Source organism: Betta splendens, chromosome 1 (assembly GCF_900634795.4).
Source record: "Betta splendens chromosome 1, fBetSpl5.4, whole genome shotgun sequence".
NCBI lineage: Eukaryota > Metazoa > Chordata > Actinopteri > Anabantiformes > Osphronemidae > Betta > Betta splendens.
In genome coordinates this window covers 5,610,376-5,622,587 of record NC_040881.3, presented here as the reverse complement: position 1 = coordinate 5,622,587, position 12,212 = coordinate 5,610,376, and positions in this window count along the sequence as shown.

Genomic DNA, 12,212 nt, shown 5'->3' with positions numbered 1-12,212 from the left:
TGAAAGAAAGGCTGAAACCTGACAGAGAACTTCTGTTTTGACAGGATTGTAAACAGTTTTTTTAATATATGACTTCAGACCAGTGTTTCACAGCGACTGTGATATCTTTCTATTGTGTACTGGCTCTGCAACAACTGACTATTTCCATTAGCAACTCATTGACTGTGCTCTTGATTAGTTGTTGTTTTTAGTTTGATATTAAACTGCGTTGTATTGTATTTTTAATTTCGTTTTTGTAATGCTTAATGTTTCTCTTTGTGTTATTTATTTAATATTAATGTGTTGTTGTGTTTAATATTTTATTTCTAAGGGACCACAGGAAGAGTAGTCACTGTAGTATGAGTATGTTTGGTTTTAATGTTTGGTAATAAAGGACTAATTATCAGTCAGTCAGTATAATCCATCACCTGATGTGCTGTGACTAAAATAAAGTAGAAACGATTTTTTAATAAATGAGAGGTTCGGAGCTAAGAGTGTAGGTTTTAGTTTTCATTACTGCTGCAGCTCTGCTCTGCACTCTTGTGCTAAACTTTGAATGCATTTAGATTTGATATTTAAAAACAGACGTTTACATGTTATCAGTAAAGCGTTACGTGAACGCTTTAAACACCACCGCTCTCGCTTCCCTTTGCATCGTCATCCTATCCTCCCCATGTCTTAGCAATAATCCCTGACCATCAGCTCTCCCAGGAGGGGCCTTGCTACCACTTATTTTCAGTTAAAGCAGAATTCTTTGGCTCAGGTTTTCAGCTTTAGGCATCATTTCAGTTTTGTCCTAGCTTACTGTACCTCTGAGCTCTCCCAAGTACCAGACTCTCTCCAGACACACAGGAGAACATCGCGAGCCTGAGCACCATCTGAGCCTGGGCCCCCCAGGCCCCTGCACTATCAATAATGCAGACATGACCACAGTGATTGGAGGAGACAACTGGTGTTTAGAAGGTGCAAACCCAAAAGAGCGTTTGGTCTCTGCACAAGTTAGCAGTGCGCTCGGCTTCTGATTTAGATGTAGCGCTGCTGGAATGATTGCTCAGCTTTCAGCAAACGCTTCACCGCCGTGGAAAGGCTAGTGCATGAACATAGACGTGTGTGTGTGTGTGTGTGTGTGTGTGTGTGTGTGTGTGTGTGTGTGTGTGTGTGTGTGTGTGTGTGTGTGTGTGTGCGTGCCAGTCACCCAGGTGAGGGGAGACACACACAGCACCCAGCTTTGTTGATGGGTCCATTGATTTTTAAGGGCCTCACTCCTTCTTCCCCTTTTCTTTGATTATTAATTCACAGAAGCAAAAGAGAACTGCCCAGTGCTTTCAAATCTTAAGCGCTCACTGAAGCACTATCTATGGGAAGCATGTGCCCCACAGTGGACACACACACTGTCTGTTTGATACTGGCCATTATTGACAAAGAGCTTGATTCCACTTGATTCTCTATTTATTTTTGTAGCAGGCAGCAGAGCAGAATAACTCTGATACATGATAATCATTGCAATAGTATAATATGTAAAACAAAACAATCACTCACCTTTACACCTGAAAAACAACTTACATTTTTTCTTCTACTATAACATTTGTTGCAGGGTTCATAGGAGGTGGATTTTAGGCTGTACAGGTGTACCTAATAAAGTGGACCCTGAGAGTCAGTATTCATAAAGTTCCTAAATAGAGAGAGCTGTGATCTTACTTCCTCAACAGTTACACAGGACCAGCATCATGATGAAACCAAAGAGTAAGTGTTGGGAAATAGTCCAAGAGTAAGAGGTTCTGGGAGTTGGGAAACAACGGGCTCCGAGGGAGTAGGAGCTTCTACCGCCTAAAGGGTTTGTGAAAGCTTTAAAAGTCACACTGATAGACTATAGCAACGGAGTCTATCTAGTCTATATTCAATTTGTGAACGTGCGGAGGAGAACCGACTGTTGATCAAGGGTCCAGTTTTGTCGTTTCCACAACGATTCACTAGAGGGAGCAAACACAAAGCTCTTAAATCTCTCCACAGGCAGTGGCCGGGGCGCTTTGTTTGAGTGTTCGCACTCATTCACTCATCACGCCTCGCTCTCTGCACATCAAATGCTTTAGGTCACTTTTACACCGTGACAAATGTGCATTATAGAAAGACACTTTATAACACTTTCCTCCTGTACTTTAGAGTTGCCGCCTCCAGATTGTGCCGAGACTGTAACACTTTGAAAACTTTTCATTTTGGATGAAAAACATTCAGAAATGAGGCGGCGGGGGGCGATGGGGGGCGAAGGGGGCGATGGGGGTGATGGGGTGAAGAAGATTTTCTCCAAAGCAGAGCCACTGAATGTTTGTGCCTCCCAAAGACGAGCCCGTGCAGGGAGTTCAGCTCAATACTGCATGCTGGGATCTTTTTGATCCGTTGACTTAGCAGTGTTTGTTTGTCCAATGTTGGCGATTACTGGAGACAAATTAATGAATCATAAAAAGACCCGTTAGAAGTGTCTTCTCCGAGGGACACGGCCGCTCATCTGCAGAGAAGCTCATGATGCATTTTTCACGTTTCACCGCATAATTAGGCATATTGATGAATATTAACAATTAAGTCTTTCAAACGTCTCATTTCATGTGACGCCAGATAAAGGCCGCTGCTCTTAGTGAGTCGCTCCTTGCTGAAACATCTGAGATTCACCCTGAAGGCTGTGCTCTGCTTGCTCCGCGCTAGTTGCTCTTGGCTCCCGAACGCACCCCCCACGTATCCCTCAACCAGCACCCACCCTTCCGCCCCTCCTTTTTTCCCTTTTCCTCCCTCCACGATTTTTTTTTTCTCGCTGATATATCTTGTTTGATATTTTTTTTCCACCCCAACCACAATATTCAAAGACTTATACAATATACATGTTCCATCTGGTCAAACTTGGTGAACTTAAATATACCTGTCAAGTGCAACTTTAAAGTTTCCCCCGCAACCTCTACTGGGTCTCACCCAATACACCAAGGCTTTAATTAAAAAGCAGCCCCAGTTCCAGGATGTGCTTCTAAATGAGGGAGTTTGCGCTGGCAGACGAGGAGCTGGGGTCTTGCAGTGGGACCCGGCTTGTGGCTTTCATCACTTCCACTCCACGGCTCTGAAGTTCCGGAGAGGCATCTGTCTGACTTGAATTGGAAAGACGGAGCGAGATGCTCAGTGAGAGAAATTTAGAGGGAGAAGAAATTGAAGAAGCGAGAAAAGTAAAGGGGGTGGAGAGGGTGGAGGGGGCTGATACCCTGCTTTTGTTACGACTGTGCAGAAGGAAAGTGAAGCACTGATGTTTTTTTTTGTCATTAATGCAGAACTTTTAGTTTTGTTTTTTGTTTTTTGTTTTTTTCTTATTTCTAATTCGTTTCCCAGAAGCTTGTTGTGCAGTTTAAATAAACCGTTACTGTACATTTCTTCAAATGTCTAATTAAAAAACCTATAGATGTTTGATAGTGAAAGTATTCTGATTTATATATTTCAACAAAATGTAGTCACACATCCTGTCTCTTTATTATTGTTTTTGTCAGCATAATAAAGACTTAGAACCAACTTAGACCTGCTGGACAGAAAATCAAGCAACTCTGACATCTAGTGGCCATCGTCTTCAAGCACACGGTACAAACGCTTGTGAAGTCACAAATTTCTAGTGGTGTCGAACAAATTATGCTCCATCCCAACTGCATTTAAACTGCATTCATGCAAATTAAGTGATCTGAGGCCAAAAAGTTAACGGTCAGGACTCCTCTTATTGCCGTGATGGCTGCTTTGTTGTTATCACTGGTTCTATGACTGTTTATAGAAACCATGTATTCCTATTCACCAAATCAAAAGGCTACAAACATCTTCCAGATCTTCAGATTCCAGGCAGGGAGCCAAAACCCACTGAACCCTGTGAGAGGTTAGGAGCTTCTCATGCATGTTTTGCGCGGCCATCGATGCTTTTCTCCTAACGTCTGTGCTGCAGTAACTCGTGGCCAATAATAGGGCATTTTTATAAGATTATAGTGTATCTGGAGCTCTGCTGCTAGAGGGCAGAACACGCTGGTCTGAGGATGAACCAAAGCACGCTTACACAACTGCCACGGTGGCCCTTTAATAAACATAGACAGTGGACGTTCCACATTTTCCCTCTTTAGCATGAGTCCCAGCTGAAGTCATTACACATCAGCTGTTTGAGTCTGACGACAGGCATCACATTTCTAGTAGCAAACGCCTGCACTTAAAACTGTTAATAGGTCAACTTGTTGATGCCTCAGAATCTTCTGACTGTAAATGTGTACAATGCAGCCAATGGACGGCTGATATAGAGTCTGATATACATTGCTATGAAGTATCACTTTCAACATTCATAATTGTCTATTTTTCATGATGCTAATGTTTGAATAATTTGACAAAGTTCATCTTTGCCTGTAAACAACAAAATAAACTGCCAGAGACAGAAAGGGTCACAATTCTGACTTAATGTTTATGTGGTAGTCGCCTCATTAATCACTCAAACCAAACATTCTCGTGTTTAGACAGGAGAAATGCCATATATTTGTGTTTGCGTTCAGCATTCTGATGCCATCTGATCTCTCATCTTCGATTCCCTTTTCTTTTTTTTTTCCTCCCGCTTCGACCGAACCCGCTCCACGCAGGAACTGGCCCAGCCTTCAAGCCGTTACCTATTAAACGCTTCCACATGCTGCTGTCGAAGCTGCGGGCACATGTTTGTTATTATGCACTACAAAAGCAATCAGACGCACATCACGGCATTACGTTTTATTAGCGTCTCCTTAACATTAATGGAAACCTAGAATCAGGGGAAACCATGACGTTGCATGCAAAGAAATGTTCTGTGAAACTATTTGGTCTTGATTCTTCAGTAAAGCGAGAACAGCAACTGAAAATCATTTGTGAATCTTAAATGTTTATGGAGACCTACAGGGATAAAGGAGACAATGTGAACCAAAGTGTGGGCAAAGGTGTCCCAGATCCCTCTTATCTCACCCTGGATTAACATTACTCTAATTGACAGTGTTCTTCAGATCGTTAGTGTCTTTTCAGACCTGAAGCCATAAAGAGAAGACGCATGAGGTGCGCAGGACTCGTAAAGGGATGATGTATTAAACAGATCCAAGCCAGATCTGGATCTCATCTAGCTCCCCTGTTCCTGTAAAATATTTCGGAACGTCCTGTAAACACACACCACGGGCCTGCTACAGGCGCTCACACGTTCTTTCTATTTGTTTTCCTCCACACACGCTCACAGATCCACTCCAAACCCTGAGTTCCCACCAGTCCACATCCATCCAGCGCTTTGAAAATGGAAAACACGAGAAAGAACATGTGGCTGTGAACCCGGCCTCGTACCGTGGTCCACTCAGAGTTAACCCAAGTAAGGGGAGGCAAAACATGGCTGGACACACACACACACACACACACACACACACACACACACACACACACACACACACACACTGTGTTTTCCTAGTGTAATTAAATCATCCCCTTCTTGGCCCACGGGATCTCCCTGGAGGATGCAGAGGCCCACACTGAGAGTCCCCGCAGGTCACAGGGGTTTCTGTTTTCCTTGGACATGTTTCATGAGACTGCATGTCTTCTCTCTGGGAAAATAGAAGGAGCAACGGAGATCTGGATGGTGGATATGGGAGCAGTTGTCGAGCACAGGCGCATCTCTGCTGCACCGGCGGGCGGCGGCGCGGCCTCAGTGCCGCTGAGGCCACAGGTCCTACTGTGTTGGAACTGTTTACGTTCTACGACGGAGCGAGGTCTTCACAGGACGCAGCGGTTTGGGTTAGTGCTTGTATCGCAGACGGGGAAGTGGTGGAGCAGAGAGGAGATTCCTGTTTATGCTAAAACCACATAAACACCAGCTCCAGACGTTAAGGAGGAGGAAAGGGAACATTAGGACAATTATGAAAGAGAAGCTTCTTTTCTCTGCAAGTCACTGTATTTGTGCAATACAACCTCCAGCCACTATGTATGAATGTATGTATAATTAATTAGACTCAGCCAAACAAATGGATAAGAACAAATGAGTAATGAATCTCAGTGTAACAGCTCTTCAAACATCAGACATTTTATTTAGACCACAAAGGGCAGTGGTGGGACTTGAACCTCTGAATCACTTCACTGCTGCATTTCAGTCCACTGCACCACAGAAACCAGCCGAGACAAATGTTTTATTAAAAGGAAATTAACCATCATGAGAAACAACCAGGGATTTACTGGAGGCATGAGAAAATAGATTTAATTTTATTTATGTTCAGAATAAAATAAAGAATGTTGTCGTCTTTTACAAGCAGATGTAAATTTAGTCTTTCAATTTCAAAAATCTGACAAAGTCTTTCTGTTGCTTTTACAAACATATTTTTGTGGACACAGTGTTCAAATTTGAAAGTGTTCTTTGTGCTAAAATGGGCCTTCCAAACGCTGGACCTCCCGCTGACGCGCAGCTTCCAAGTCCCTCCTCAGGTCAGACATATTGATGCGCTGGCCCATCAGAGAGGCCCGGGTCATTAGCCCGGCCCGGCCCGGCTGCTGCAGCGGTGGCACCAGATGCCGGCGCTATCGCTGCAGGCCGCGCTGTGATCCAAGACTTCTGAACATATATTCCGCTTTGCTCCGAGCGTCTCTATCCACAGGAAGCCTCTGATGCAGCTCCACTGATCTCCACCTCGCGGCTGCAGCGGCTTCACTTCATATGGCGTCATGTTTAGTGTGTCAGTAAATGTGCAGTGATTGCTTAAGTATTGATCTTGGGTTGGCATGTTGTTTACAGTGTCTGGATCTATTGATGGTCGTAGTTCTACAGTGAGAATATGTAGCATGAGACGAGAATAGAAGGTATGATCCCAGAAAACCTGCTGATCAGCAGCGTTCATGTCTTTAGTTTAAAGTCTTTGTTCGTTCTGTGCTTTAAGCTGCTTCTACACTTGAAATCTCTGCATCACTGACAACTTAAAAATCTGTTTCCCTCCTGGTTTGTTTTGGCACAAACTTGCATAAAACCCAAATACTTAATTTGTTGGGTTTTCGGATTTCTGGTCCTCACACAGCAGCTCCGTCTCCTGGAAGAACATTGGCTGTAAACAAGCACAGGAAATGATGATCATCATCTGCTCTCAGAGTTTTCGGGAAGTCGGCTCCTCTGACGTGAGCGTGACTTTTCTGTCTTGACTGTTGACTCGCTCGCCGCCTGCCTGTTTAATTATCCGTGGACGGGCCCGGCTTCGGACTCGCTGCCCTCAGATGTTTCCTGAACTACGCGGGGCTTCTGGACACTGTCGTCATCTGCGTGTTGATTTAACAGCTGAAGTGAAGGTTTGAGCGAGATAAACAAACCACAGGCCGACTCCTACACAAAGTGTCAGACAGTGAAGTGCCTTTCTCTCTCTCAGCTTATTGCAGAACAACCACCACACGTGTCGACCTGCGTGTTTTGACCGTATCAACCCAGGAATCTCCTGAAACCTCACACAGCCGCCCACCCAGCGCACAGATCGCAGCATCACAGAGGAGCGGAGCCCGTATCTCCAGACGTGCAGCGTGGTTGGGAGCCCCGCCCTGTCAAGCCTGGTGGTGCCCACTTCCTCAGCTTTGATCACAGAGCAGGAAACAGCAGCTGCCGAACGAGGCCGGGCGAAGCCTTTCTACGTGATACTGATTGCATCCATGATAGGGCATGAAGGACACGTGCATTCATTATAATTACCCCCAGTGGAAGGGTGTGATGGGTAAGGTCAGCAAACGGCAAAGCACTGTGTGTTTACACCTGGTGGACATGTGTCAAACATTCATCAGCAGAACTCAAAGGAGACCCAACACTGAAGCACTGAAGTGAAGTGTCCTGATAATTTATGATAATGGTAATTTAGTGGTTGTGGGTTCAAATCCCACCACGGTTGCCCTGGTGCTACTTTGACTGTAATACAAATAAAATGGGCAACAGCTAAGTAAACTTGAAAAAAGTTTTCATTTATAAGGTGAAATGTGCTGAAATGAAGCCTTATAACTCAACAGAGACACAATTAAACTTAAACATTATCGCAAAATGATACACAGTAAATATGTAATAAATATATTAGTTCTGCCCATCAGCTGCAGCTCCTGAATCTTAAAACGACGTCTTCGGTGTTGGATTTCGCTTTGAAAAACAAGCTTCCTGGTTCTAATTGTCCACACAGGTGGGCCTCTGAGTATCCTTTGACCCTCGGGGTGGAATCAGGGTCCCATTACGAAAGTCGAAGGTCAGTTTAGTGCTCGGGGCTAATTGATCTGAGCGGTGCTTAGATATGCATATCCCATGAATCACAGCCATCACAGCTAATCAGTGCCATTATTCATGCAGCACTTGAGCATCGGGGGTTCAGTTCTTTCACGTTATAGCGTTTGTTCTACCTCTTTAATTCTGATGCTCTGCCATTAAACTGCAGTGAAGCAGGACAACGATTTAAGCCACCGCACAGACTGTGTAGTTACAACAACCACCAGCAACAAAACAGTGACAGCTGTCTGCACGCACACGGGCACACAATCACACAAATACACAAACGACACCTCAGCCTCTCGTCAGGGACGTAATCGCAGCCAGATGGGGCCAGCGTCTCCGCTCTAACCTTTGACCCCCTCCCTCTTGTACGACCAGGTCCAGGCAGATGCAGCGAAACCCACACGGAGGTCACGCGCCGCAAAAGTCCCCGTGGCACGTTAATCAGCGTGGAACCAGGGAAGGAAAGGTGATGAGCTCCAGTCTGCGGCGCTGCAGCTGCACGGTGACCGAGCATCGAGGTCCAGGAAACACGCAGAACTGAGTCTGCTCAGCTCTGATGTTTGCAACAGGAAAAGTGAGATGGATGTTGTCTGCGTGAACGCGACGCTGGCATTGCTCTAGAAACCTCTGCTCTTGTGTTTTGGCAAAACTCACAAAAACATTGTTTCTATCACATTCCTCTGGACTAAATATCGAGCTGTTTTGAACATTCACAGCAAACGACCACGCAGAATGTGATTAACGGCAAATAAAATGCAGCCTTTATGATGGGGACAATATAAACATGAGACCAAGACTGAGATGTCCCATAGAAACTCCTTTCAATCAGACAGATTGATTTTTGGTTTGAAAAATGCAAAACATGTTTAGACCAACATGACAAAAGCTTATTCATACAGTATATGAGATCTGCTTATAGTAAACAGCAACAATAACGCCCCGTGTGACTGCTCTGACAGGCGCAGCCTATAAAGATGTGCAAGAAATACATGTTGTTGAGTGATCTTAACTGTTATTAACCCACAACAACAGCTTCTATCCACGTCTGCTGCTTTTAGCTCAGCATTACGTTACATTACACCGTGGCCTTTGTAGAGCAGCTCTTCAAAGACTTGTTAAAAAGTAATCACCATCCTCAGCGACCACTTTATTAGAAACATGCACCACTGCAGGATTTGGATTATTATTTAATGACGACTACAATGTTGGAAACGGTCGTACTGAGGCCTCTGAACTACAAACACTGGGCTCGATCTCTAATGAAACGTTAAAAGGGTCATTAGAGAAACCTTTCAATTATTTCAGCACAACTGGAAAACTTCTTTTGAACTTTTGAACAGTCGATTTTTGCTCGTTGACTCAGGTTTAAGTACTGTACACAAATCTGCCCATTCGCCACAAAGTCGACAGGAAGGTTGCACCAAAGCGGCAAACTGATGGAAATGCTGCTGCTTTCCTAAAGGCTGCTGTTTGTAATAGTTTGCAGGCAAGCGCAATCTTGAATGTAATGAGAAATAACTTCCTTCAGTAGTTCAAAGCAGTTTACACAACACGATCGGGGCCGAGTCAAGCATCGAAGCAGAAAACGACACTGCCAGAAATCAAGGGGAACCGGTGGAGGGATTAAGTGTTTGGCACAGAGAAGATGGAGGCGGGTCCAGCTGGACGTGACGGACACGTGGGTGTCAGACAGACAACACGGGGTTAAACCTCATGACAGAATCACAAGCTGGACGGAGTAAAAGCATTCGGGGACTGTTGTGACCTGCAGCTCAAACCGCCGTGTTCCGAGCAGATGGCTGCGGTTACGAGGTGCGACGCGCTGAAGTGATCATGTGATCAGATCAGATCCTGGTCGGGTAACGAGCTCTTAATGAGGAGCACCCGAGGACGGCCCATCACTCTCTCCCCACCGAGGTCCGTCGGCTTCAGCTTCAGTCGCTCGGTCGCCACAGCTGTGTTTACGGTGCCGCGTTCAAATTGTGCACAGATGGGTTTTTTTTCAACCCTGCAATGGAAAATCTACAAAGAGCCGATCAGAACTTTAGTGGTACCGGACTATGTGTTGATACTAATTAAAGGTTTACGGGGAACTATATTTGAAATTGACGACACCAGGAAAAGCTCTTTTGGTCCCTTGAGTTCTAATTACACGGTCGGGGGCCGATAAGGCAGAGTGCGATGGACCCGGAGTTGTGCGTTTATCACAGGCTCTGACCGACGACACACAGACTGTGAGCAGGAATGTGTCTCCGCTGCAGCTGTCGTGTCACAGACGCCACGGACGCTTACGCTGTTATCTAAGAGCTCTGTGTCGGGGAGACAAGCGTCACCTGCGGTGGAAGCAAACGTTATGGATCCTGTTTTATGTTTACAGTCAGGGACCACTGATGGGTCGGCTGCATCGGTCCTGCATCAGGCTGCTCCGACCACAGCTCAGTCAGGATGACCTGCTCACAGGCACGTTGGCAGCTTCCGCCCTGATTAGCTCTGAAATAACCAATCAGCAGACCTGCCTCAGCAAACACTGGAACACCAGCCTGGACTGGTTTGCTGACAATGGGCCTTTGTGCATCGTACATGTAGATTTGCCTTAGACTTTAAAAATAGGTGCAGAAGCTCTTTCAGATGTCAGCCATAGTGCATATAGCAGAGATCCAAGGGCATCTATGGTCGAGTCACATGACACTATATTAAGCGCAAGCCCCCAGACAATCCTCTCTCCTCCTATGATGTTATTGCAGCCCCAGCGAGGCTGCACTGTGTCTAGATGCCACGGTCTCCTGCTATGATTGTGAAATTCCAATCCTGCGTTTGACGTAAGAGTTTATTTTTACCTGCATGTGTTTATTTCATGCTGTTCCACCATTACAGAACCGTACAGTACACTGACCACAGAGCAGCTGAAAGGAACATCTTCCTTCAGCAGGAAGAAAACAGAGGCCCGAGGTTAAGGCCATGCGGTACAACGGTGGGCAGTAACGAGGAGCAAGGGAAGCGAGGAGGAGCTCAGGGAACAGAACTGGGAAAGTTACAGGAACCCAACAACAAGTGGCTTTACTTTGAGGAGAACACAGGCTTCTTGCATTAAACATCATCATCATCATCATCATCATCATCATCATCATCATCATCGCTTCCACAAAGCTTCCCTCTCATCTGTAAATATTATATTGCTTCATTTCAGATGAAGCCAGCACCGATCATGTCATAATGAAAAATCCTTCGCCGCATTTCCTTTCTCTTCCTCCGTTCTGCTGTAACTTTTTGTTTGTGTGAGCCATATGTCCCAAATTAATGCAGCCAGCCAGTAATCTGAACCCTCTTCAGTCTGTCACCGCTTGTCACCGTAGCATTGGCCTCAAACTTATCCTCTCCCTCCCTCTCCCTCTCTCTCCCTCTCCCTGTGTCTCCCTCTGTTCTTTCTGTTTTTGAGCAAGTGTCCCAGTTAAGAAATTGCTTACATCCCACTCAGGCTGGGGCTGGATTGAAATTTCCCATAGGGTATGTACCAATATGCAGAGAGCACACTTCGACAGATGCCATCAGAGAACAAGCATATGAATTACCAGGCAGCCTGCCATCTTTGAGTTCAGACAGAATGGCATTAATACCTGATTACGATCCAAACAACAACACAACAACAACATGAAAGCCCAAGCAACTGGGAGCAGGTAAAGGTTTCATCATTTATATATTAATGGATTTACTAACAAAGCCTCTACTACCCGCTCAAAAGTTAAAATGTCATATAAGCTGCCAACAGTCAAGGGACTTAAAAAAACCAGGGGTAAGAAATCAGCCGTCAGCAAATCACGTTCCAATAAATTAAATATTCGCCACTGTTGACCATAACTAATTCAGAGGCCATGATATATTCATGACTACAATTAAAGAAAACATGATCTCTTTAATTTTAAATGGCTGTAAATATTGGCATTACCCAATTAAGTCACATTTCAATGCA